Source organism: Homarus americanus, unplaced genomic scaffold, assembly GCF_018991925.1.
Source record: "Homarus americanus isolate GMGI-L3 unplaced genomic scaffold, GMGI_Hamer_2.0 scaffold42189, whole genome shotgun sequence".
Classification (NCBI taxonomy): domain Eukaryota; kingdom Metazoa; phylum Arthropoda; class Malacostraca; order Decapoda; family Nephropidae; genus Homarus; species Homarus americanus.
The window spans coordinates 45,528-73,412 of record NW_024722315.1 but is presented as its reverse complement, the minus strand read 5'-3'; the positions used below and the strand labels follow the sequence as shown (position 1 = coordinate 73,412).

Below are 27,885 nucleotides of genomic sequence, written 5' to 3'. Positions count from 1 at the left end.
TATATATATATATATATATATATATATATATATATGTACATACATACATACATACATACATACATACAGACGCACTGACACACACACACTTGGAAAAAATATTTGTCATCTCTGAACCCTTGAAGTGAGCGTTTAAGACATCACTTTAAGTACTGTGTATATAGCTGCTTCAGTCTCTGAGACCAAGCTTTTAGGAGACTCAGTCGCTAAGATGTGTCATAACACTCACTGCACTGACGTCATCATTTCCCAGAATGCAATGCGCGGTGCCATGTTGGAGGCTTCAACGATCTACCGCGGTCAATGTTGCCTGAGCTCGTGAGAACGTGTACAGCAATTTCGTTCTTTCGTGTCACCGTGTAACAGCACCTGAACGTAAGGGGGAAATAACTTCTACAGCAATGGATTGGTATAGTGTGGAAAGAAGAGGAGTGTGGCGATTTTATAGCTTATTGGGAGGGCAGATCACCAAGACTTTACGAGTCAGGAGGTGCCACGTTTGTCCTGAAGGATACAGCCTCACTACCTGCACCACCCTCACCCCTACCACACCTGCTCCAAAGACATTAGGAACTATAAATCATAGTTTTTGTTACGCATTGTCTGTCTCCACATCCTTGTTACCACTCATCAAGCCAGTCGTATTAGTAACATCTAGTGAATTAATCAGCCCAGTGTCCGTCTTTCCTGATCAAATTGACGGTGGCGGCTTAACACAGGCAGTGTACCAAGACATGAACACCAGTGTTTACAGTATACCTCACAGTGGCACTTTATAGGAGTCAAAGGCGGCACGAAACTTTTTAGACGTACAAGAGACGTTAATGGCGTGTTTGTGAGGCTATGTCACCTGTGGACCTTTAAGGTGTCCCCAAATACACTTAATGTCTCCTGTACACATAAAGTGTCTGAAAAGTTTGGCACCACCATTGAACCCTGAAATGTTCCCTGAATGCATCATCTGGTGATTGTTGGGAGGGGGGGGGAGCCACAGGACCACCTGGCAGTACGATAATCGTTGAAGAAAACTAAAGCCACGAGGGAGTGCCGTATCCCTGTAACCAGTGACCTTATCCGGTGCTGCGCGAAATATGTCACGTGCGAGATATTTATCGTTCTGCCGTACTGCGTATGCGTGGATGCAAACAAACCCGCTGAAGGCCCGCGTAATAAGTACCCAGATTGTAGGATAGCCCTCTCACCAGAGGCCTACATCTGCTCCTCCTCCTTTATACGTCATCCTAGACACAGGCTAGCTAATTAGCAGAAGCCACCCCTGAATATTGGCCAAAGGACTACTCTCCTCCTCACACTATACGTATGTAGAAACCACACATGGGGTATTTCCCCAAACAATACAGTACTGGTAGATCAGTATTCCCGTGAGCAACTCAGAATATGCTCAGGTCAAAATATTAAAGAACAATAGCTTTATTAAAACCACACCTGTGTATATATTTTGTGGTGGGACTTATCCTGCATAGCTACTGTGCAAAGTACTGTACGAGTATGTCACTTGTGACTTATTTTGTAACGGTAGATATTTTGCGCAACACCGGCCCATAATCTTAATCTGTGACTTGATGATTATCGTATCTACAGGTTTCGTTTGCTTCCTATAAAGGTTCTGTACATAAGTTTTGTTGAAACTGCCTGAAGTAACATTAAAAAACCATGCCCACATCTATCATTGGAATATATCAAAGGGCATCACTGACCTCACATGTTTTCTTCAATGCATAAACTGTTGTATAAATATAGTATCCATGGGGTGGCGGCGGCCCCCTGGAACAAGAGGTCGTCAACACCTGGCTGGAGCGAGGCCTGAGTCTCGCCTTAAGACCAGGTCCTGGCCTGAGTCTCGCCTTAAGACCAGGTCCTGGCCTGAGTCTCGCCTTAAGACCAGGTCCTGGCCTGAGTCTCGCCTTAAGACCAGGTCCTGGCCTGAGTCTCGCCTTAAGACCAGGTCCTGGCCTGAGTCTCGCCTTAAGACCAGGTCCTGGCCTGAGTCTCGCCTTAAGACCAGGTCCTGGCCTGAGTCTCGCCTTAAGACCAGGTCCTGGCCTGAGTCTCGCCTTAAGACCAGGTCCTGGCCTGAGTCTCGCCTTAAGACCAGGTCCTGGCCTGAGTCTCGCCTTAAGACCAGGTCCTGGCCTGAGTCTCGCCTTAAGACCAGGTCCTGGCCTGAGTCTCGCCTTAAGACCAGGTCCTGGCCTGAGTCTCGAACACATTTGAATATTGTTATATTATTAAAAAAAATATGAATTCCGCAAGTTGCTTAGATAAAAAATTTCTAAGATGTACGATATTACCACGATCTGGCTGGTTCTCACGGGCTAAATTACGTCTCAACATTATACGTGTAGTACAGTGTATAGATCTCCACACCTGCCAACATGGCACCGCGCTTCGCTGATGACGTCACGGGCACAGGGTGTCATAATATTACTTTGTTAAACTGGGTAGAACTCGCCATGACTCACCTAACGCTTACCGCTCACTCTACTTGTTTCTTACTTTTTGACATTTCTTCGAATGAACTTTGTGAACATGCAAAATTAATTAAACTTATTCAAGTATCTCAAGGCGCTTATTTTTTCGGGGGGATAATTTTAGCATTGGTTAGGTCATGCTGCAGGTGGGAGACCCGGGGTCGACTCCTCAGGGACGGCAGTTGTCGGTGTTAAGCTGGTGGAGTAGGTAGACGTGCAGGTATATTGATGTAAATAAACCTTACTCAGGAATACTGGGATCTTCAAGTACAAATGTCTAATGCACATAATGAAGTGACAGATTAACGTATATGGGGATCTAAACCAATGAATATTTTATGCTTTCATCTCCGGTGGTGAAGATAATGGGAAAATTGAGCTTTCTTTGTTCGCTATATATATATATATATATATATATATATATATATATATATATATATATATATATATATATATATATATATATATATTAAACTTCATAGAAGAAAGGGTGCAATTGTTAAGATGCGATGAAGTCTGTTTCCGAAAACCAGTATTAATATCTACCCAGCTACAGGTTGGTCAGGTTCGAAATTTGAATTTTCAGAAATGGATATCAACGACCTCGATAATTACAACAACTTTTGTTCTATAAGGTTTGGTGAGTTAAGATACTAAGGCTCGCTCACTTGGCCTTCTCCCTCCTCGGCTACATAGCCTCTATCATTAGGACTAAGGGGTAAATTGTGTTGATCCAGCGTTTGTATTTGAAGATCAGAGCTTCACCTCCTGTCAGGGTCATTCATGTTATTACTCACCCCCCAGTCTGTGTGTTGGTCAGCCTCCAGTATCCTAGCTTCTTACCATGAATATTTCTCGTTAAAACTTAGCATATAACAATTGACATAACATTTGATTTTAGGTAAAACACAAAAAAGAGATAAAAAAAAAACATCAGAATTATGCAGAGATCACAATAACTGGATACCGTAACTATAGTCTGTTCACTAGAACCTTGCAACTGAGGTCTAGGGTCAGTTTGTAGCAAGGCAGCTGATTGGCTGGCGGACGGACGCTGGAAGTCAGTACAGTTTTTTAGTATATATATATATATATTTTTTTTTTTTTTTTTACGGGGAATAGCCCACCACCCGGGCACAGGTCATCGACCCATAACGGAGCCTGGAGGGCGAAAAATAAAAGTAAAAAGAAATTACAAAGAAAAGGCTTTTGTTAATCTACTCCGCGAAGATGCCGGAAAACCATTTTTTTTAAGTGAGACATTGTATGAGTATGGAAACACAGAAGAAGGCAGAGCATTCCACAGTTTGGCTGTGTGAGGAAAGAAGGATGTACTATAACGGGTTACTCTAGTGTGACCGACATCCACAGAGAAATGGTGGGCACCGCGGGCAAGACGAGTGTTACAAGTCCACGGCCTTGCCGGCGGTACACAGGATGCCAAATCCACCGAACATTGCCCGTTAAAGTACCTGTAAAAGAGAGAGAGAGAGTGAAGCAACATTGTGGCGAAGAGAAAGGGAAGAAAGATTATCAACTAAAGGAGGAAAGTCAATAAGACGGAATGCCTTTGATTCCACCCTATCTAACAGTTGGACAGAAGAAGAGCCACCCCAGATATGAGAGCAGCACTCCAAGTTAGGACGAATGAATCCCTTATATACTTGAAGCAACTGCTCAGGAGTGAAGTAGCTATGGCATCTGTACAGCATTCCCAGCTTTCAGGAGGCAGCTTTAGCAATGTTGTGGATGTGTGGCTTCTATGACATATTAGAGGAAATGGTGAGGTCAAGCATATCTATCTTAGAACTTGGCAGAATGAATCCGTCCTGAAATGTGATTGGTGGGAGATCATCTAATCTATCTTATGTATATTCTGATATTTTAAGTGATAATAACTTTGTGTTGATCTTTGATAATTTCCGCTCTTAAGGAAGCAAAAATTAGCATGCGAGACTCTCTGGTGACAGGTAAGTATCATAAAAAGAACAAGAAAAGGTTAAAACATTTGGGTAACTTCCTCGCAGGACGTCACGCGGCCCTAACTTGTTCAGTTTGTTCGTGTTTCCTTTATGATATTTTTATTACCAGAGTTTTTCACAGGCTAATTTTTGTTTCCCAAAGAACAGATATTATCAGAGATTAACACAGAAATGTTAGTAATCCTTAAAATATCACACTAAAAATACGATAGATTAAATACTAAAGAATTGTACTAACTCTTCACGTGTCCGTCCACCATCCAATGAGCTACCTTGCTGCAAACTGACCCTAGACCTCAGTTGCAAGGTTCGAGTGAATAGACTATCGCTTCAGTCATCCAGGTCCAGACAAAATTAAGGTAGGAAAGTTTTACAGCACATAAACTAAATTAATTATGTTACCTCAGGGATGCTATAGGTTAGGGTAGTCTCGCTAATATTGTTGTTATTTTGGGGGTCTCATTTTTGTGGTTCTGCTAAAAATTAGGTCCAGTCTTACAAATTTAGTAACGAGAAATTATTCACCTTAAGACTCTTGAAGAATCTGGGAGCTATGTAAATAATATTCTAAATCTGGAGGTGGTCAGTTGAGGGGTTATTAAGCACAGTTGGTACAAAAAATATATTGTTTTGTGTTTTTCAATATTAACTGAAAAAATTATATAAAAATGTATTAACCGTGAAATATGTCTTCTGTTTATCATGTATTTATAGTTGAATCTTTCATAATTTATATTAGGCAACGATGTTATCTTTGGAAGTGTTTAATTTTGAGTAATATTTGCTATACTCTTGAGGATCACACACACACACACACACACACGACCAGGGTCAATGTTTAGCTTAACTTAAACTTGTACCGCAGTGTGGTGTTGTGTTCCCTCTTATAACTTAATGATGAACCTCGCCAAGATACACAGGAGAATAATTGTACCCTGGTAAGGCTATAACTAAGTTGTTATCTAACCTGGAGTTCAGAACTAGGTTAGTGTAAATTGAACTAGGCCAATAAGTACTGAATTAAGACTAGACATTACTGAACTAGGCTAGTTTTTGTTGAACTACACTAGAAGTTGTGGATTAGGCCAGTGCTTATTAAACTATATTAGTATCTGCTGAACTAAGCTAATATATACTACAGAACTAGTGTAGTTTCTAGTAGTTAAGAGTAGGGACTGATCCACTGGTAACTATTGTTTGCAAGGTTACATAATGCTGCAATATCAAGTGAGGATACACCACACTGCCGTGTTGTGTGAGGCGGCAGCAGCTCACATGGTGAGTGAGGGTGTTAGGCTCTATGTTTAAGATGCCAGACCTAAAAATTAGTTTGTGAGATGAGTACTTGTGGTGGTGGAGCCGTGTGGTGCCCGCTAGGACGACCTACTGACGAGCTTCTCCCGACACTCAGGACCAGTGGGTCGGGGTGAGTGACGCCGTCGCCGCCACCGTCACCGTCGATGGGGTATCCTGCATGCCTTGCCTCGCTTCTGTACTCTTTGTATCCGCTGTTCAGGAGACATCGCCTGTGGTGGAGAGAGAGATTAGCCACTCACTACCACACTCCACCACTACTACACCCACAGCTCCTCCGGTGCCGCCCCCTGTGTCCCCGGGACTACACAACGCCCGCCCGAGGTGGTGCTGCTCTAGAGGGCCCAGCCTCGGGGCCCGGGGGCCAGGGGGCAGCACCGGCCACTCGCCCTCGCCACGCTCCCAAACACCCCAGCTTCCTCAACCATAATTCAAATCAAGTAAATTATAGACAATTTTAGTCTTGCCAGAATAACAAACTGACGTCCACTTTACTCTCAGATCTTCACACTCCAACCTTGAAGTAATATTGTTTGTGTTAAGCGTCAGTACACTGCCCACCCTCGTGTACCAGTATTAAGGTTGGATGTCAGTGAGCGTCACAGATCATTGAGGTTGGAGGTTCATGGGGGTCACTAGAGCAGCCCTGAGGTTGGAGGAGATGAGCGTGGCGTGGGCTGGGGTTGACTGAGGTTATGACAGGCTGGCGTGTGTGGCGTCGCCAGCCAGCCTCTGACACATGTATATATCTGACTTAGGGTCACGCTACACCAACGTCAATGTCTGGCTACTCGATGGTGTTGGAGAGTGCTGACAAAACTCTACACTGCGAGCCACCAGTACTTGTTGGTCCACGGGGCAGGGGGCGTCCTGGCCCCGTCCTTCCCCGTCCCATCCCTCTCTTGGCCCACCCCAACCCATCAGTGTTTATTGGTTCATGGGACAGGGAGTGTCCTAGCCCGCACCAACCCTCTCCTTTCCCACCTCTGCCCCCAGCCCAAAAGTACTTCGTTGGTCCACTGGGCAAGGGGGCGTCCTGCTCCGCCCCAGCCTTCTCCCTGCTGTTTCTACTGCCCCCGCCTCCAGTACACCAGTACTTAACGGTCGACGAGACAGCCTGGGGCGCCTGCCTCTACATAATCCTCTCCTCCTTGACCTGTCGTGACCCTCACTGCCCCACACCCACCTCCCCATGTGGCCCGCCGTCTACCCTTTCGGTGCCACGTCTCACCCTGTGCCCCTTCTCCCGCTGTCCCGTTCTGTCCTACCAACTGTCCCATCCACCCCCCTCCCCTCCACTGTCCCGTCCACACCTTCCCCCTCCACTGGCCCGTCTACCCCTTCCCGTATACCGTCCCGTGCACCTCCTTCCCCCTTTACTGTCCCAAACCACCCCATTCCCTCTCCACTGTCCCGTCCACCCCTTCCCCACTATCCCGTCCATCCCCGTTCCATTCCACTGTTCCTCCACTGCCCCATCCACCTCCTTTCCTCTACTGTCCTGTCTTCCATTGTCCGTCCACCCCCCCCTCCTATGCCCCCTCCCTCCCGTCCACCCTCCACTGCATTTCCTACCTCGTCCAGCAACTACCCAGCCCTGTACCCCACTTTCACCGCCCCTTCCCATCCCGTACCCCAAGTCCTCTCCCCTGCCCAACTCTACCCCCCCCCCTCTGCTTTGCCCCACCTAGTTGCCCCGTGCTCCCCGCCCCGTTGCCCCGCTGGGCGCCGCCGTCACCTGGCGCGGCAGCTTAACGTCTTGTAACTGGTGTTTCTACTTCCCATTTTTATTCTTGTGTGATTCATTGTACTCTTAGAGATTATTTCTTATCTTGTGTGTGTGTTTCAATCTCCATTTTCCATAGTTGATCCACCAATATAGTGGTCGAGGAACAACATGCATCTCACACTGTAGAGCGGAGCCACTACTCCATACATTGTGTAAATAAGTACATGATACATTTACTGGAGACTGCATTCATTGTCTTAATGTGTAATCTATTTGTATCTTTTATATTATTCTATTATTCCCCCTTATATATATATATAATATATATATACATACAAATTTATATATATTTACCCTTCCTCCTATCCAACCCTCTCACCTCTTATCCTTTTTAGAATACAAGTAAAACCAAAACAAAAAAAGTTGTATTTTAAAATTGTATTTTCTTGTGTCGTGAAGACTGCTACATACAGGCCAGGCGTCTGAGTTTGGTTGAGTTACCCCTTCTCCCTCTCTTGTTTACCAGTTGTGTTCACTTTACCGTAGGATCTTTGATTAGCCGACCCCCTCCCCCCTGGCTAGCTGGAGGCCCACAACCCTTGTATATATACTTCCCCCTGGGCCTCGCTAGTCCAGAACACACTCACTCACACACACACACTCACACACACACTCACACACACACACTCATAAAACATCTTTATTCATCTGTTCATAAATATGACTCTTTGTCGTCGTTTTCCCTCCCTGCCTTGTACATATTTCCTGCTCGTCCTCACCCCCTTAGTCTAAGATACTCTCACGCACTCAGTCATGCTCACTCACGCACTCAGTTAAGCACTCCCACTCACTCATGCACTCTTACACTCACTCATGCACTCTTACACACTCACTCATGTCCTCTTACACACTCACTCATGCCCTCTTACACACTCACTCATGCCTTCTTACACACTCACTCATGCGCACTCTTACACACTCACTCATGCACTCTTACACACTCACTCACGCACTCTTACACACTCACTCACGTACATGGGTTGGCTCTTATTTTATACACTCCCTGTAAGTGTGTACTTCATGCTGGGCCATTAACACACTCTAACACACTCACACTTATTCCACAGTCATCTACTCAGTCACACTCTTCCACTACCACCATCACATCACACTCACCATCACATCACACTCACCATCACATCACACTACCACCATCACATCACACTGTCACCATCACGTCTCACTGTCACCATCACGTCACACTGTAATGTGTACTTCATGCTGGGCCATTGCTCACTCACACTCCACAGTCATCTCCATCACACTCTTCCACACACCATCACATCACACTGTCACCACACTCACCTGTTCACATCACACTACCACACATCACATCACATCACACTGTCACCATCACATCACACTACCACCATCACATCACACCACCATCACCACCACCACCATCACATCCACACCTCACCACCATCACGTCACACTGTCTGTCACATCACATACCACCATCACGTCACACTGTCACCATCACATCACACTACCACCATCACATCACACTATCACCATTACGACACTACCACCATCACATCACATTCACCATCACGTCACACTGTCACCATCACATCACACTCACCATCACGACACACTATCACCATCACGACACCTCACTATCACGTCACACTGCCACCATCACGTCACACTGTCACCATCACGTCACACTCACCATCACGTCACACCTCACCATCGTCACACTACCACCACGTCACACCACCATCACTGTCACACTGTCACCATCAAATCAGTCACCATCCCATCACACTGTCACCATCATCACACTGTTTTCACACATCACACTGTCACCATCACATCACACTGTCACCATCGCGTCACACTACCGCCCTCAGGTCACTCTGCCACCATTTCGTCTCACTGTCACAATCACGTCACACTGTCACCATCACATTACAGTCACCATCACTCTGTCACCATCACGTCACACTGTCACCATCATCACACTGTCTCCATCACATCACACTGTCACCATCACGTCACACTGTCGCCATCACGTCACACTCACCATCGCGTCACACTACCACCATCACGTCCACCGTCACCATCACGTCACACCGTCACCATCACGTCACACTGTCACCATCGTGTCATCGTCTATCACCATCACGACACACTACCACCATCACATCACACTCACCATCACGACACACCGTCACCATCACGTCACAGTCACCATCACCTCACACTGTCACTCACCATCACATCATCACACCACCACCATCACACGTCACCATCATCTCACTGTCACCATCACACACACTATCACCATCTCATCTGCCATGTCACACGCATCACGTATCATCACGTCACACTGTCACCATCATCACACTCATCATCACGACACACTACCATCACCATCACGACACTGTCACACACCACTCACCATCACGTCACACTGTCACCATCACACCACCATCACCATCACACCATCACGTCACACTGTCACCACACATCCACGTCATCCACTGTCACACTGTCACCATCACATCACACACCTGCCACCATCACGTCACACCCACCATTACGTCACACTGTCACCATCACGTCACACTGTCACCATCACATCACCACACTGCCACCATCACGTCACACCGTCACCATCACGTCACACGCACCATCACATCACATCCGTCACCATCACGTCACACCCACCACACGTCACACCGTCACCATCACGTCACACGTCACCATCGTCACACTGTCACCACGTCACACCACCATCACATCACACTGCCACCATCACGTCACACTGTCACCATCACGTCACACTGTCACCATCACATCACACACGCCACCATCACGTCACACTGCCACCATCACAGCATACCGTCACCATCACGTCACTCACCATTACTCACACTGTCACCATCACCATCACTCATACACTGTCACCATCACGTCACACCGTCACCATCACGTCACACTCACCATCACGTCACACCACCACCATCACCACACGTCACACCCATTACACTGCCACCATCACGTCACACTGCCACCATCACATCATACTGTCACCATCACGTCACACCCACCATTACGTCACACCGTCACCACGTCACACTGTCACCATCACGTCACACACGTCACACGTCACACTGCGTCACACTGTCACCACGTCACACTGTCACTGTCACGTCACACTGTCACCATCGTCACACACTACCTCACCATGCGTCATCACACTGTCACACGTCGTCACCATCACGTCACACCACCACCCTCACGTCACACTGTCACCACGTCCACACTACCACCCTCACGTCACACCGTCACCATCACGTCACACTACCACCATCGCATCACACTATTACCATCACGTCACACTGTCACCATCACGTCACACTACCACCCTCACGTCACACTGTCACCATCACGTCACACTCACCCTCACGTCACACTGTCACCATCACGTCACACTGCCACCTTCACGTCACACTGTCACCATCACGTCACACTGTCACCATCACGTCACACTGTCACCATCACGTCACACTGCCACCTTCACGTCACTCATCGGTACGGGGTTGCCTCTTTACTGCCGAGGTTCACTAACTTGTAGTTTATTAGTAATGATGATAATTATATTAGTAGCAGTGCTACTACTACTGTATTATTATTATTATTATTATTATTATTATTATTATTATTATTATTATTATTATTATTATTATTATTATTATTATTATTATTATTATTATTATTATTATGATTATTATTATTATTATTTTTATTATTATTTGGATATTATTTTTTTATTATTTGCATATTATTATTATTATTATTATTATTATTATTAAAATAAATTTATTAATATTATTATTGTTATTATTATAATTATAGTTTAGCTATTATTATTATTTTACTTAATATTATTATTCATTATTATCATTATCGATATTATTATTACAATAATTATCATTATCATCATCATTACCATTTCTATTATTTCCTGCATTACTCGTACTTACAGGCTGTTGATCACTTCCTTGAGGGAGAATTTTCCCCAGCAAGCAGCTAGTGTGAAAGAGGCCCTCGCATGTGCCTGCATAACTGAGCGCCTCGTGAACATTGCTTGCTGGGTAGTTTGCCTGCAGGCCCGGGGGAGGGGGGGAGGGGCTGGTGCGTGCCTGTAACAAAGAGGGAAATGTGCTTGTAATGAAGAAGGAAGTCACCACCTTTATCACACATTGTCACCATAGTTGTCATGTAATCACCAGTCAGTACTATACAATCACCATAATAGTCACCACCCACCATACAGTTAACAGTCAGCATAGTCACCACTCACCATACAGTTAACAGTCAGCATAGTCACCACTCACCATACAGTTAACAGTCATCATTAGTCACTACTCATCATACATTTAAGTCAGTATACAGCTACCCGTCACCATACACTTAACAGTCACCATACAGTACAGTTAAGTCACCATACATTGTCACCAGTCACCAAATACTCACTACGTCATGTCTTAGTTATTAATTCAGTCATTAGGTTTCTCCTCCCCCTCCAATCACTCCCTCCCCTTCCCCCTCCAATCATTCCGTCCCTTTCCTCCTCCAATCACTCCCTCCCCTTCCCCCCAATCAATCCCTCCCTTCCCCTCCAATCCTCCCTCCCCTTCCCCCAATCCTCCCTCCCCTTCCCCAATCACTCCCTCCCTTCCCCCAATCACTCCTCCCTTCCTTCCAATCCTCCTCCCCTTCCCCTCCAATCCTCCCTCCCTCCCCTCCAATCACCCCTCCCTCCCCTCCAATCACTCCCCCTTCCTTTCCCCCAATCACTCCTCCCTTTCCCCCCTTTCAATCCTCCTCCCTTCCCCTCACTCCCCCTCCCTCCCCTCCAATACCCCCTCCCCTTCCCCTCCAATCGCTCCCTCCTTCCTCCAATCCTCCGCCTCTCAATCCTCCTCCCCCCCTCCAATCCTCCCTCCCTTTCCCCTCCAATCACCCCTCCCCTTCCAATCACTCCCTCCCTTTACCCCTCAATCCTCCTCCCTTTCCCCCTCCAATCACCCCCTCCCCTCAATCCTCCCTCCTTTCCCCTCCAATCACTCCCTCCTTTCCCCTCCAATCACTCCCTCCCTTTCCCCCTCAATCACTCCCTCCCTTTCCCCCTCCAATCCTCCTCCCTCCCCCTCCAATCACCCCTCCCCTTCCCCTCCATCCCCTCCTCCCTTCCCTCCAATCCTCCTCCTCCCCTCAATCCACTCCTCTCCTCCCCTCCAATCACCCCCTCCCCAATCTCCTCCCTTTCCCCTCAATCACTCCTCCTCCCCCCCTCAATCACCCCCTCCCATGGTCTCACATCTCTCCATCCCCAAGCCACTTCATTCATCCCTCCCCTCTATCCCCCTTCCTCTCCACCCCACCCTCCTCCAAATACACCCCCTTTTCTCTTCACCCAACTCCTCCCTTCTTCCTTCCTTTTCTCCCACCTCCCCAACACATCCCTCCCTCTCTCCCCTCCTTCCTGCCTCCCACCCTTCCCACACATCCCTCACCTCCCACACATCCCCTCACCCCTCCCCCACCCCTTCCTCCCACACCCCCCTACCCTTCCCACACATCCCTCACCCCTCCCCACACCCCTACCCTTCCCACATCATCCCTCACCCTCCTCCACATCCCTACCCTCCCACACCCCTACCCTTCCCACACATCCCTCCTCCCTTCCCACATCCTCTTCCTCCACCCCTACCCTTCCACATCCTCACCCTCCACACCCCTACCCTTCCACATCCCTCACCCCTCCACACCTAACCTTCCCACATCCCTCACCTCTCACACACCCCTCCTTCACACATCCTCACCCTCCCACACCCTCCCTTTCCCACCATCCTCACCCTCCCACACACACCCCCTACCCTTCCCAAATCATCCACTCTACCCATCACCCCCAACCTTCCCACACATCCCTACCCCTCCCACACACCCTTTACCCTTCCCACCACCCCCCTCTCCATCTTCCTCCCACCTTTCCTGCCTCCCTAACACTACAGGCCACGCCCCCTAACACACGCCTCCTGACAGGTGGCGTGGATCAAAGCAGACACGAAGGCGATCCTGGCCATCCACAACCGCGTCATCACCCACAACAACTGTCATCCACTCCGACCACAAGACCTGGGAGCTGAAGATACGAGACGTCCGGCGCAACGACTCCGGCGAGTACATGTGTCAGATCAACACCGACCCCATGAAGCACCAGGTGAGTACTAGTGAAGCACCAGGTGAGTACTAGTAGCAGCCAGTGAGTAGTGTGCAGGGCCAAGACTGACCGCTAGAAGAACCAGGTGAGTACTAGTGAAGCACCAGGTGAGTACATGTGCTGACTCAAACACACCCCTGGAAGCACCACAGGTGAGTACATGTGTGATCATCACCACCCCATGAAGCACCAAGGTGAGTACTGGTGAAGCACCATGAGGTATAGGGAAGCACCAGGTGAGTACATGTGTCAGGTCAACACCGCACCATGAAGAACCAGAGTACTAGTGAAGCATCAGTAGGATGTGTCAGGTCAACACCGTCCCCATGAAGAACCAGGTGAGTACTAGTGAAGCATCAGAGTACATGTTAGGTCAACACCGACCCCATGAAGCACCAGTGTGGTGTCAGATCAACACCGACCCCATGAAGCACCAGGTGAGTACATGTGTCAGGTCAACACCGACCATGAAGCACCAGGTGAGTACTAGTGAAGCATCAGGTGAGTACATGTGTCAGATCAACACCGACCCCATGAAGCACCAGGTGAGTACTAGTGAAGCATCAGGTGAGTACATGTGTCAGATCAACACCGACCCCATGAAGCACCAGGTGAGTACTAGTGAAGCATCAGGTGAGTACATGTGTCAGATCAACACCGACCCCATGAAGCACCAGGTGAGTACATGTGTCAGATCAACACCGACCCCATGAAGCACCAGGTCAATTCTAGTGAAGCATCATGTTAGTACTAGTGAAGCGCCCGGTCAGTACTAGTGAAGTACCATGCCAGTAATAGTGAAGCACGAGGTCAGTATTAGTGAAGCACTAGGTCAATACTAATGAAACACCAGGTCAATACTAGTGACGTACGATGTCAATAATGAAGCACAAGGTCAATGCTAAGTGAAACACGATGGCACAAGCACCAGGTCAGTGCTAGTGAAGAACCATGTCAGTACTAGTGAAGCACGAGGTCAGTATTAGTGAAGCACTAGGTCAGTACTAGTGAAGCACCAGGTCAGTACTAATGAAGCACCAGGTCAGTGCTAGTGAAGAACCATGTCAGTACTAGTGAAGCACGAGGTCAGTATTAGTGAAGCACTAGGTCAGTACTAGTGAAGCACCAGGTCAGTACTAATGAAGCACCAGGTCAGTACTAATGAAGCACCAGGTCAGTGCTAGTGAAGAACCAGGTCAGTACTAGTGAAGCACGAGGTCAGTATTAGTGAAGCACTAGGTCAGTACTAGTGAAGCACCAGGTCAGTACTAATGAAGCACCAGGTCAGTACTAATGAAGCACCAGGTCAGTACTAGTGAAACACTAGGTCAGTACTAGTGAATTACCGGGTCAGTATTAATGAAGCACCAGGTTAGTACTAGTGAAGCACTAGTTAAGTACTAGTGAAGTACCAGGTCAGTACTAAGAAACCAGGTCAGTACTAGTGAAACACCAGGTCAGTACTAGTGAAGCACGAGGTCAGTGCTAGTGAAGCACCAGGTCAGTTCTAGTGAATCATCATGTTAGTACTAGTGAAGCACCAGGTCAGTGCTAGTGAAGCACGAGGTCAGTGCAGTGAAGCACCAGGTCAGTTCTAGTGAATCATCATGTTAGTACTAGTGAAGCACCAGGTCAGTGCTAGTGAAGCACAGGTCAGTGCTAGTGAACACTCAGGTCAGTGCTAGAATCATCATGTTAGTACTAGTGAAGCACCAGGTTGGGTAAAGAGTCATGTTAGTACTAGTGAAGCACAGGTCAGTGCGGTGAAGCATCATGTTAGTACTAGTGAAGAACCAGGTCAGTGCTAGGGTATCATGTTAGTACTAGTGAAGAACCAGGTCAGTGCTAGTGAAGCACGAGGTCAGTGCTAGTGAAGCATCATGTTAGTACGAGTGAAGCACCAGGTCAGTTCTAGTGAATCATCATGTTAGTACTAGTGAAGCACCAGGTCAGTGCTAGTGAAGCATCATGTTAGTACTAGTGAAGCACCAGGTCAGTGCTAGTGAAGCATCATGTTAGTACTAGTGAAGAACCAGGTCAGTGCTAGTGAAGCATCATGTTAGTACTAGTGAAGAACCAGGTCAGTGCGAAGCATCATGTTAGTACTAGTGAAGCACCAGGTCAGAGCAGTGAAGCATCATGTTGGTACTAGTGAAGAACCAGGTCAGTGCTAGTGAAGCATCATGTAGTACTAGTGAAGAACCACAGTGCTAGTGAAGCATCATGTTAGTACTAGTGAAGAACCGTCATGCAGTGAAGCATCATGAGGTACATCCTTTTCGAGTCCAGCTAAAAACAGGCATATTTAAATTCATTGTTATCAATTACACGAATACACAGGTACACACGTACACACAATACACAGGTAGTACAGGTACACACGTACACACAACTAGTAGTACAGGTGCACACGTACACACACACACAGGTAGTACAGGTACACACGTACACACACACACAGGTAGTACAGGTACACACGTGCACACAATACACAGGTAGTACAGGTACACATGCACACAATACACAGGTAGTACAGGTCACACGCACACACACACAGGTAGTACAGGTACACACGTACACACACACAGGTAGTACAGGTACACACACGTACAGGTTACAGGCACACGTACACACATACAAGTACACATGATACATAGATGTAGGTACACATACACTATACTGGTTGAGGTACATGTGTAATTAATTATGTACAGTGCGTATTGGTGCACAGAGAGATACGGGTACTGATACATTACAGACACATGTGACAGTATAATGTATTGTACTACTATATTCACATTGTACTGTAGGTAGGAGTCATTATATTCTGTACTGTGTGTTCACATTGTACTGTAGGTAGGAGTCATTATATTCTGTACTGTGTGTTCACATTGTATTGTAGGTAGGGAGTCATTATTCTGTACTGTGTGTTCACATTGTACTGTAGGTAGGAGTCATTATATTCTGTACTGTGTGTTCACATTGTACTGTAGGTAGGAGTCATTATATTCTGTACTGTGTACATTGTACTGTGGTGGAGTCATTATATTCTGTACTGTGTGTTCACATTGTACTGTAGGTAGGGAGTCATTATATTCTGTACTGTGTGTTCACTTGTACTGTAGGTAGAGTCATTATATTTTGTACTGTGTTCACATTGTACTGGTAGGAGTCATTATATTCTGTACTGTGTGTTCACATTGTACTGTAGGTAGGAGTCATTATATTCTGTACTGTGTGTTCACATTGTACTGTAGGTAGGGGTCATTATATTCTGTACTGTGTTCATTGTACTGTAGGTATTATATTCTGTACTGTGTTCACATTGTACTGTAGGTGGAGTCATTATATTTGTACTGTTCACATTGTACTGTAGGTAGGAGTCATTATATTCTGTATGTGTCATTGTACTGTATTATTATATTCTGTACTGTGTGTTCACATTGTACTGTAGGTAGGAGTCATTATATTCTGTACTGTGTGTTCACATTGTACTGTAGGTGTGGAGTCATTATATTCTGTACTGTGTTCACATTGTACTGTAGGTAGGAGTCATTATATTCTGTACTGTGTGTTCACATTGTACTGTGTAGGGAGTCATTATATTCTGTACGTGTGTGTTCACATTGTACTGTAGGTAGGGAGTCATTATATTCTGTACTGTGTGTTCACATTGTACTGTAGGTAGGGCGTGTCATTATATTCTGTACTGTGTGTTCACATTGTACTGTAGGTAGGAGTCATTATATTCTGTACTGTGTGTTCACATTGCAGGTAGGAGTCATTATATTCTGTACTGTGTGTTCACATTGTACTAGGTAGGGAGTCATTATATTCTGTACTGTGTGTTCACATTGTACTGTAGGTAGGAGTCATTATATTCTGTACTGTGTGTTCACATTGTACTGTATAGGGAGTCATTATATTCTGTACTTGTGTTCCATGTACTGTAGGTAGGAGTCATTATATTCTGTACTGTGTGTTCACTTTTATGTGTTATTTGTGTCCGTCAATTACTGGTTGTTGGGGTTGTATGTGTCAAAGTGAGTGTGTTTGTGCTGCCAGTCAGGCTCAGGGCGGCCAGTCAGGCTCAGGGCCGGCCAGTCAGGCTCAGGGGCCGGCCAAGGCCTGCACAGGGGCTCAGCCCAGCCCAGGGGCCAGGGCTCAGGGGGCCGGGCCAGTCAGGCTCAGGGCCGGGCCAGTCAGGCTCAGGGGCCGCAGTCAGGCTCAGGGCCGGCCAGTCAGGCTCAGGGGCCGGCAGTCAGGGCCTCAGGCCGCCCAGTCAGGGCTCAGGGCCGGCCAGGCTCAGGGGCCGGCCAGTCAGGCTCAGGCGGCCAGCAGGGCTCAGGGGCCGACCAGTCAGGGCTCAGGCCACCAGTCAGGCCCAGCCGGCCAGGGGCTCAGCCACCCAGCTTCAGGGGCCCCAGCCTCACCAGCCCAGGCTAGGCCGGCCAGTCAGGGCCTCAGGGGCCGACCAGTCAGGCTCAGGGGCCGACCAGTCAGGGCTCAGGGGCCGGCCAGTCAGGGCTCAGGGGCCGGCCAGTCAGGGCTCAGGGGCCGGCCAGTCAGGCTCAGGGGCCGGCCAGTCAGGACAGTTGTACCCTAAGCAGCACAGATAGAGGATCACTCTTAACCTGCCCGTTTGCTTGACCTTGACTCACACACAGACAGAGGTACTGTACAATTGCCTATACAGGTTACATACACAGGTACACACACGGGTACAACCCAGGTACACGCACAGGTATACACACACATAGGTACACTTACAGGTATAGAGCCCATAACACTACCCACACACTAACAGGTGATTAAAATACAGTCGTGGCATGTTGACGTGTATGTTTGTGTCACGTGCTCTTTAGGCGTCCCTCACCGAGTTAATATCGTGTTCCAACTCTCCCCCCCCTCCTTCTCTCTCTCTCTCTAACACCCCTGTGACGTGTCTCTCCTGCAGGTGGGTCACTTGAACGTCGTCATCCCGCCGGACATCATCGCTGACGAGACCTCCGGAGACGTGATGACTCCAGAGGGCAGCACCGTCAAGTTAGTGTGTCGTGCCCACGGATTCCCAGAACCCCGCGTCGAGTGGCGGCGGGAGGACGGCCGTAACATAGTGCTCCGTCCCCCTGGCCAACCCAAGAACGAAGGTGAGTCCCTGGCCAACCACAGGTCAGCATCTCTCGGCCGAAAGTAATCGTTACCTGCCGAACAAATTATTCGCTTTATTTTTTTAAGTACAGTCGATGATGCTTGTTGATAATAGATTACTTCTACAGTTAAACTTATAAATATTAATATCTTTTGGTTTCACGTATTTCTTACTACTACTTCTACTACCACTTTACTACTACTACTACTACTACTACCCGCACAGTGTTGACATGGGACGGTCCGGAGATGGTGTTAGAGAAGGTAGCGCGGGACGACATGGGCGCCTACTTGTGTATTGCCTCTAATGACATCCCACCTGCCGTCAGCAAGCGCATGGTGGTCCAGGTGCACTGTGAGTATACCTGTAGTTAGTCCAAGCAGGTGTAGCTTAATCCATGCAGGAGTAAAGGTTCATAAATCTACCCAGGTGTGAGTTAATTAAGCTAGACAGGTGTGAGTTCATTTAGATACGCAGGTGTGATTCAGTGAAGCTAAGCAGGTGTGTGTGTGTTAATTAACTTTGACACGTGTGATTAGTCATCCCAGGTGTGAATTAAGTTAAGTCAGGTTAGGTTAGACTACGTTAGGTTAGGTTAGTTTAGGTTAGACTACGTTAGGTTAGGTTAGGTTAGACTACGTTAGGTTAGGTTAGGTTAGGTTAGACTACGTTAGGTTAGGTTAGGTTAGGTTAGACTACGTTAGGTTAGGTTAGGTTAGGTTAGACTACGTTAGATTCACTTGTCTCTGGCTATGAACAGTTAGGTCCGATTTTATTCATTTTAATATATGTAGCTTAAGTAAGTCCCTCGGGTATAACTTAATTAATATGCACAGATGCAGTTAATTAGCATGCACAAGTGTAATTTAATTTGTATGCACAGGTTTAATTTAATTAGTATGCACAGATGCAACTAAATTAGTATATACAGGTGTAACTTAATTACTATGCATAGGTGTACCTTAATTAGCCAATGCAGGTGTAATACCAAGTGCACCTACATTAACATTGATAACCCATACGTCTACCTCTCTGTACATCTCCGTCAGTATACCTGTACACCTTCGTCAGTATACCTCTACACCTCCGTTAATATACCTGTACACCTCCGTCAGTATACCTGTACACCTCCGTCAGTACACCTGTACACCTCCGTCAGTATACCTGTACACCTCCGTCAGTATACCTGTACATCTCCGTCAGTATACCTCTACACCTCCGTTAATATACCTGTACACCTCCGTCAGTATACCTGTACACCTCCGTCAGTATACCTGTACATCTCCGTCAGTATACCTCTACACCTCCGTTAATATACCTGTACACCTCCGTTAGTATGCATGTACACCTCCGTCGGTATACCTGTACACACTCCGTCGTATACCTGTACACCTCGATCAGTATACCTGCCTCGTCAGTATACCTGTACATCTCCGTCAGTAACCTCTACACCTCCGTTAATATGCCTGTACACCTCCGTCCAGTATACCTGCACACACTCCGTCAGTATGCCTGTACACCTCCGTCAGTATACCTGTACACCTCCGTTGGTATACACATATTACACCTCCGTCGGTATACCTGTACACCTCCGTCAGTATACCTGTACATCTCCGTCGGTATACCTCTACACCTCCGTTAATATACCTGTACACACTCCGTCAGTATGCCTGTACACCTCCGTCAGTATACCTGTACACCTCAAATCGGTATACCTGTACACCTCCGTCCAGTATACCTGTACACCTCAAATCCCAGTATACCTGTACACCTCCGTCAGTATGCCTGTACACCTCCGTCAGTATACCTGTACACCTCCGTTAGTATACATGTACACCTCCGTCGGTATGCCTGTACACCTCCGTCGGTATACCTGTACACCTCCGTCAGTATACCTGTACACCTCCGTCAGTATACCTGTACACCTCCGTCAGTATACCTGTACACCTTCGTCAGTATACCTGTACACCTCCGTCAGTATACCTGTACACCTCCGTCAGTATACCTGTACACCTTCGTCAGTATATCTGTACACCTCCGTCAGTATACCTGTACACCTTCGTCAGTATATCTGTACACCTCCGTCAGTATACCTGTACACCTCCGTCAGTATACCTGTACACCTCCGTCAGTATACTACGTACACCTCGTCAGTATACCTGTACACCTCCGCCGTATACCTGTACACCTTCAGTATACCTGTACACCTTCGTCAGTATACCTGTACACACCTTCGTCAGTATACCTGTACACCTCCGTCAGTATACACCGTCAGTATACCTGTACACCGTCAGTATACCTGTACACCTTCGTCAGTATACCTGTACACCTTCGTCAGTATACCTGTACACCTCCGTCAGTATACCTGTACACCTCGTCAGTATACCTGTACACCTCGTCAGTATACCTGTACACCTTCGTCAGTATACCTGTACACCTCGTCAGTATACCTGTACACCTCGTCAGTATACCTGTACACCTCCGTCAGTATACCTGTACACCTTCGTCAGTATACCTGTACACCTCTCAGTATACTTGTACACCTTCGTCAGTATACCCAGCACTTCGCCAGTATACCTGTACACCTCGTCAATATACCTGTACACCCGTCAGTATACCTGTACACCTTCGTCAGTATACCTGTACCTTCGTCAGTACCTGACCTCGTATACCTGTACACCTAACGTCAGTATACCTGTACTGTCAGTATACCTGTACACCTCCGTCAGTATACCTGTACACCTTCTTCAGTATACCTGTACACCTTCGTCAGATACCTGTACACCTTCGTCAGTATACCTGTACACCTTCGTCAGTATACGTACACCTCCGAGTATACCTGTACACCTCCGTCAGTAATATAATTTAACTGTTAGATGAGTTATTGTTTGAATAAAAGGTTCATATTGTACACCCACTCACACCTCTCACTCTCCCACAGTCCACCCACCACACCTCTCACCTCCCACAGTCCACCCACTAACACCTCTCACCTCCCACAGTCCCCACTAACACCCTCACTCTCCCACAGTCCACCCACTAACACCTCCCACAGTCCACCCACTAACACCTCTCACTCTCCCACAGTCCACCCACTAACACCTCTCACTCTCCCACAGTCCACCCACTCACACCTCTCACCTCCCACAGTCCACCCCACTAACACCTCTCACTCTCCCACAGTCCACCCACTCACACCTCTCACTCTCCCACACAGTCCACCCACTAACACCTCTCACTCTCCCACAGTCCACCCACTAACACCTCTCACTCTCCCACAGTACACCCACTCACACCTCACTCCACAGTCCACCCACTAACACCTCTCACTCTCCCACAGTCCACCCACTCAACCTCTCACCTCCCACAGTCCACCCACTCACACCTCTCACTCTCCCAGTCCACCCACTAACACCTCTCACTCTCCCACAGTCCACCCACTCACACCTCTCACCTCCCACAGTCCACCCACTAACACCTCTCACTCTCCCACAGTCCACCCACTAACACCTCTCACTCTCCCACAGTCCACCCACCAACACCTCTCACTCTCCCACAGTCCACCCACTAACACCTCTCACCTCCCACAGTCCACCCACTCAACACCTCTCCACTCTCCCACAGTCCACCCACTAACACCTCTCACTCTCCCACAGTCCACCCACTAACACCTCTCACTCTCCCACAGTCCACCCACTAACACCTCTCACCTCCCACAGTCCACCCACTAACACCTCTCACTCTCCACAGTCCACCCACTATCACCTCTCACCTCCCACAGTCCACCCACTAACACCCTCACTCCCACAGTCCACCCACTAACACCTCTCACTCTCCCACAGTACACCCACTCACACCTCTCACTCTCCCACAGTCCACCCACTCACACCTCTCACTCTCCCACAGTCCACCCACTCACACCTCTCACTCTCCCACAGTCCACCCACTAACACCTCACTCTCCCACAGTCCACCCTCCACCTCTCACTCTCCCACAGTCCACCCACTAACACCTCTCACCTCCCACAGTCCACCCACTAACACCTCTCACTCCCCACAGTCCACCCACCAACACCCCCACCCCCACAGTCCACCCACTCACACCTCCTCCCCCACAGTCCACCCACTCACCTCACTCACAGTCCACCCACTAACACCTCTCACCTCCCACAGTCCACCCACTAACACCTCTACCTCCCACAGTCCACCCACTAACACCTCTACTCCCCACAGTCCACCCACTACACCTCTCACTCTCCCACAGTCCACCCACCAACACCTCTCACCTCCCACAGTCCACCCACTAACACCTCTCACTCTCCCACAGTCCACCCACTAACACCTCTCACTCTCCCACAGTCCACCCACTAACACCTCTCACTTCCACAGTCCACCCACCAACACCTCTCACTCTCCCCACAGTCCACCCACTAACACCTCTCACTCTCCCACAGTCCACCCACTAACACCTCACTCTCCCACAGTCCACCCACTAACACCTCACTCCCCACAGTCCACCCACTAACACCTCTCACTCCCACAGTCCACCCTCACACCTCTCAATTCCCCCACAGTCCACCCACTAACACCTCTCACTCTCCCACAGTCCACCCACTAACACCTCACTCTCCCCACAGTCCACCCACTAACACCTCTCACTCTCCCACAGTCCACCACTCAACACCTCTCACTCTCCCACAGTCCACCTGACCAACATTCCTCACTCACAGTCCACTCCACTAACACCTCTCACTCCCACAGTCCACCCACTCATCAGAATCCCAACCAGCTAGTGGGAGCACCGCCTGGCACCAACGTCACCCTGGAGTGTGAGGTGGAGGCTAGCCCCAAGTCCATCAACTTCTGGACCAAGATGGTGGATGACCAGGGTGAGTACTCGACCAGGGAGGATAGGGAGAGGGGAGGGAGGGAAGATAGGAGAGAGGGTGAGAGGGTGAGGGAAGATAGGGAGAGGTGAGGGAGGGAGGGAGGAAGGGAGGATAGGGAGAGAGGGTGAGAGGGAGGAAGATAGGGGAGGGGTGAGGGAGGGAGGGAGGGAGGGAAGATAGGGGAGAGAGGGGTGAGAGGGAGGGAAGATAGGGAGAGAGGGGTGAGGGGAGGGAAGATAGGAGAGGGTGAGGGAGGGGGAAGGAAGATAAGGAGAGGGTGAGGGAGGAAGGGAAGATAGGAGAGGGTGAGGGAGGGAGGAAGGGAAGATAGGAGGGTGAGGGAGGGAGGAAGATAGGGAGAGGGTGAGGAGGAAGGGAAGATAGGGAGAGGGGAGGAGGAAGGGAAGATAGGGAGAGGGGGTGGGGAGGGGAGGAAGATAGGAGAGGGTGAGAGGGAGGGAGGAAAGGGAGGAGGATAGGGAGACGTGTAAGTATATGTGGTATTGAAGGAAGGAGGGAGGGAGGGTGAGGAGGGAGGGGTGAGGGAGGGAGGGTGAGAGGGAGGGTGAGGGAGGGGGAGGAGGTGAGGGAGGGACAAACAGAAATACAGAAATTAAGGTTTATCGCATTATAAACACACACACACACACACACACACACACACACACACACACACACAGCCAAAAACAACAACAAAGTTTGACCAGGGACATGTGGTTATGTCAGATGAACTCTCTCTCATCCATATATTGACTACCCTTGTCACACCATTCCACATCACCCCTACCAACCACACACCCCCCTACCAACCACAACCCCACCCCCACTAACCACATCACCTCCCCACTAACCGCATCATCTACCCGCAGGACCGCAAATAGTAGACAGCCGCAAGTACGTGAACGAGGAACAAATAGTGAACCAATACACGTTAAGGATGCACACCATCAGAGAGCTCCAACCAGATGACTTCACCAGCTATAAATGCACCGCCAAGAACTCCCTGGGCGAGGTGGAGGGGACCATCAAACTCTACAGTAAGGCAGTCATCAGAGGCTGGTTAGATTAGGTTATTTTATATCATGTTAGGTTAGGTTAGGTTACATTAGGGTGTTTATTTATCAGATAATAATAAGCGGGAGAGGGGGGTGGCTATTCTTCAGGTCATCTCACTTTTTTCCTCTAGAAGCAGTAGCCAGTTTGAATTCTAGACGGGCACACGAGCAGACATGATGCACTAGTCAATTTCTTTGTCATTAATTCCAAAACAAAGTAAATTCGAACAGTAAAAGAAATTATATACTGTAAATTGACTGATATCTGCTCCCTTGTGTTCGAATGTCACGGTAGCCAATGACAAGCCCACGTGAGGTAATATGGGCGGGTTTATTTCTACCCTATCATGAAAACATCTGACTGACAGGACTTTAAGAAGACTAACCATTACAGAGCGTCTCAGCCGTCTCTTATATTGTTTTATTTATCAGTGGTTTCAGCACCACAACATGATGGACCTCAGTAAGTAGTGTAGTTTATTTATGTACTGAATCATTGTAGAGGACGATATATAAACTGACTTAATCATCTTTGTTATGCCGCATTTTTCGAGTGATTATTTCGTTACTTCACTTACTACTTAACTATATGTCAGGGAACACAAACTCAAATTTATAGTCCAGAAATTAAACTTTTTTTTTTTGTGTTGAATGATAATGACTTTAACTTTAGAGACCGAGTGACAGTACACGGACCCTCTCTTAGTGACAAAGTTTTCTTGTGTTATGTTGTGTTCATTAATTGTGAAACTAAAAATTATAAACATTACAACAACAACAACAAAAACATTAACCTTTTCTGAGTGTTGTAACTGTTGCCTCATGGTGTGTGAGTTTAAATAACCTTTGTGTAATATTACTTGCATCACATTATAATCACTGCCGGACTTAGGAGTGTTCAGTGTGCAGCCGAACAGACCCCCCGGGGCCCCCTCCCTCATTTTCCGGGCAACCAACTTTATATACAGAAAATAAAATATAAAAGTTATATTCTTTAGGGTTATTTTTATTAAGTCACTGGCTAGTTAATATTTTCCGTTGTTTTAAATTGTTGCCAACCTGGGGGGGGGGGGGTATATAACCCCCGTCAGGTTGCTGGGATACGCCGTTGCTTACTCAGATGTAGAAAATAAAAATAAAGTTCCCACAGTCTAGCCTGGCCTAGAGTAATCAATTTATTTATTTATTATTTTTCGGACGTTTTACGTGTGTTTTAGGGTAATCATTGTATCAATCCCCAGCATAAAAATTTGCTTGTGGGTGTGCCACTAAAATTAATTAGTGTGTGGGGCTCCGGGCCCCACACGTCTGAACGGCACAGGGGCCCCACAGGCCTAAATCCGGCGCTGCACATATAGTACTACGATGTTTTATTAAAAAAACTGTCAAGTACCATAATGATGCTGTTTAACTAATACCACAAAGAATTCTGTCTAAGAATCATAAGTAATATTTATATAAAATATGTTTCAGTTTACATCATGCTAAAATGTTGAATATTCTCCCTACAGGGATTGAGATACCAAGACCCTTAACAACTGCCCAGGAGTTGCTGATAGAAACCGTCGGAGAAGAAATAGAACAACCAATGACCAACAAGAAGGATATCTTAGGCCCTCTGCCTGAGGACAGACACGCTGCCCCTCAACAGGGACAGCCCATCCCCACCAAGCCACCGCCACCCTCCCGGCCCCACAACACTCACATGGTACCCTACTCACCCACCAGCTCCAGCGTCGACCTTGGGGGCTCCAGGTCTATATCTATCTGCATAGTTATGTTGATGGCCGCACTCCTCGCGTCAGTGGTGGCGGTGTTGTCAACAGTATAGGCCATGATGATACCAGTGTACGCGCGTGGCTGCTAGTGTGTCCTTTTGTGAATCGTCATGTGTGTCCCCTTGTGCGTCACCCTAAGTGTCCCCCTGTGTCCCCGGTGCCAACAGGACGTGCTCAACAATAATGGTGTTGGCCCGGGGACGTTGTGTGGGACTGGTATGGACAACTGGCCTCGGCGGCACACGAGGCCCGGCCCTCGAGCCTCCTTGTACCAGACTAGAAGTTTTGATGTATAAACCAATAGATGTGCCAGAACAATTACTCAGAGAAAACTATTATAGTGCAGTAAATGATGTAAACACCATAAACAGTTAATCATGTCCTTCCTATTTCCTGTTTGTGATGTGCATAAATAATAATACAGTGGAGGGAGCGTTATAGTGGGTGTTGCATGAGGTGTGATGGCCTGCCACCCCCACCTGTGCTCACAGCTCTGTAAGCTGCCCACAGCTCAGTAAGCTGCCCACATTTCCAGGTCAAGCGGCTGCGACACCCGAAATCCCAAGTAGAGGACATTTTAGTAAATATATACATATATACATATATATATTTCTTCAAGTGTAATATATGATTTTCATGCTTGCCATTTGAGGACAGGAGTGTGTTGTACTCTCCAGCTGTTGACCATATAAGGCAACCCAGCAACAGTCGCCTCCAGTTCCTATTGCAGGCCGCTACCTCCTCCTCCTTCCTCCATTAACCAAACATATCACTTAACCTCTACGTTCCCTTGACCTCCTCATCCTGGCCTCCACTGTCGACCACAGGTCACAGAACATGTTGGAAAGTTGACCTTCTCGTGTGGCGCCGCCCCCCACCAGGGCCTTAAGCTGTATGTCTGTGTTCGTCTCTACATACTCGTTTATAATGCATGATAAAGGTCTCGGACTGAATGCTTTAACACTTGTTGAGTGGTTGTCACTGTTTTTTGCCCGTGTTTGCATTAAGGATGACAAGGTATCAATATTGTACAGTATATCCAGGTGGAGGAGAAGGAGAATTGTACCAGGGAAGTTAGAGGTGTGGCCACATACGTGTCTCACCACACCTGCTTGACCTGCCCAGCCACAAACAGCATCGTCGGTGTGGCCTCCGGCATGGCCTTTATGCTCACATATTCAAGACAATATAAAGAGT

At 47.7% G+C, this 27,885-nt stretch overlaps 1 pseudogene; it reads left to right on the top strand.

Annotated features, from left to right (window-relative positions):
* Positions 1 to 27,011, top strand: part of LOC121862711 — a 77,189-nt pseudogene extending 50,178 nt beyond the window's left edge.
* Positions 27,012 to 27,885: the final 874 nt, after the last annotated feature.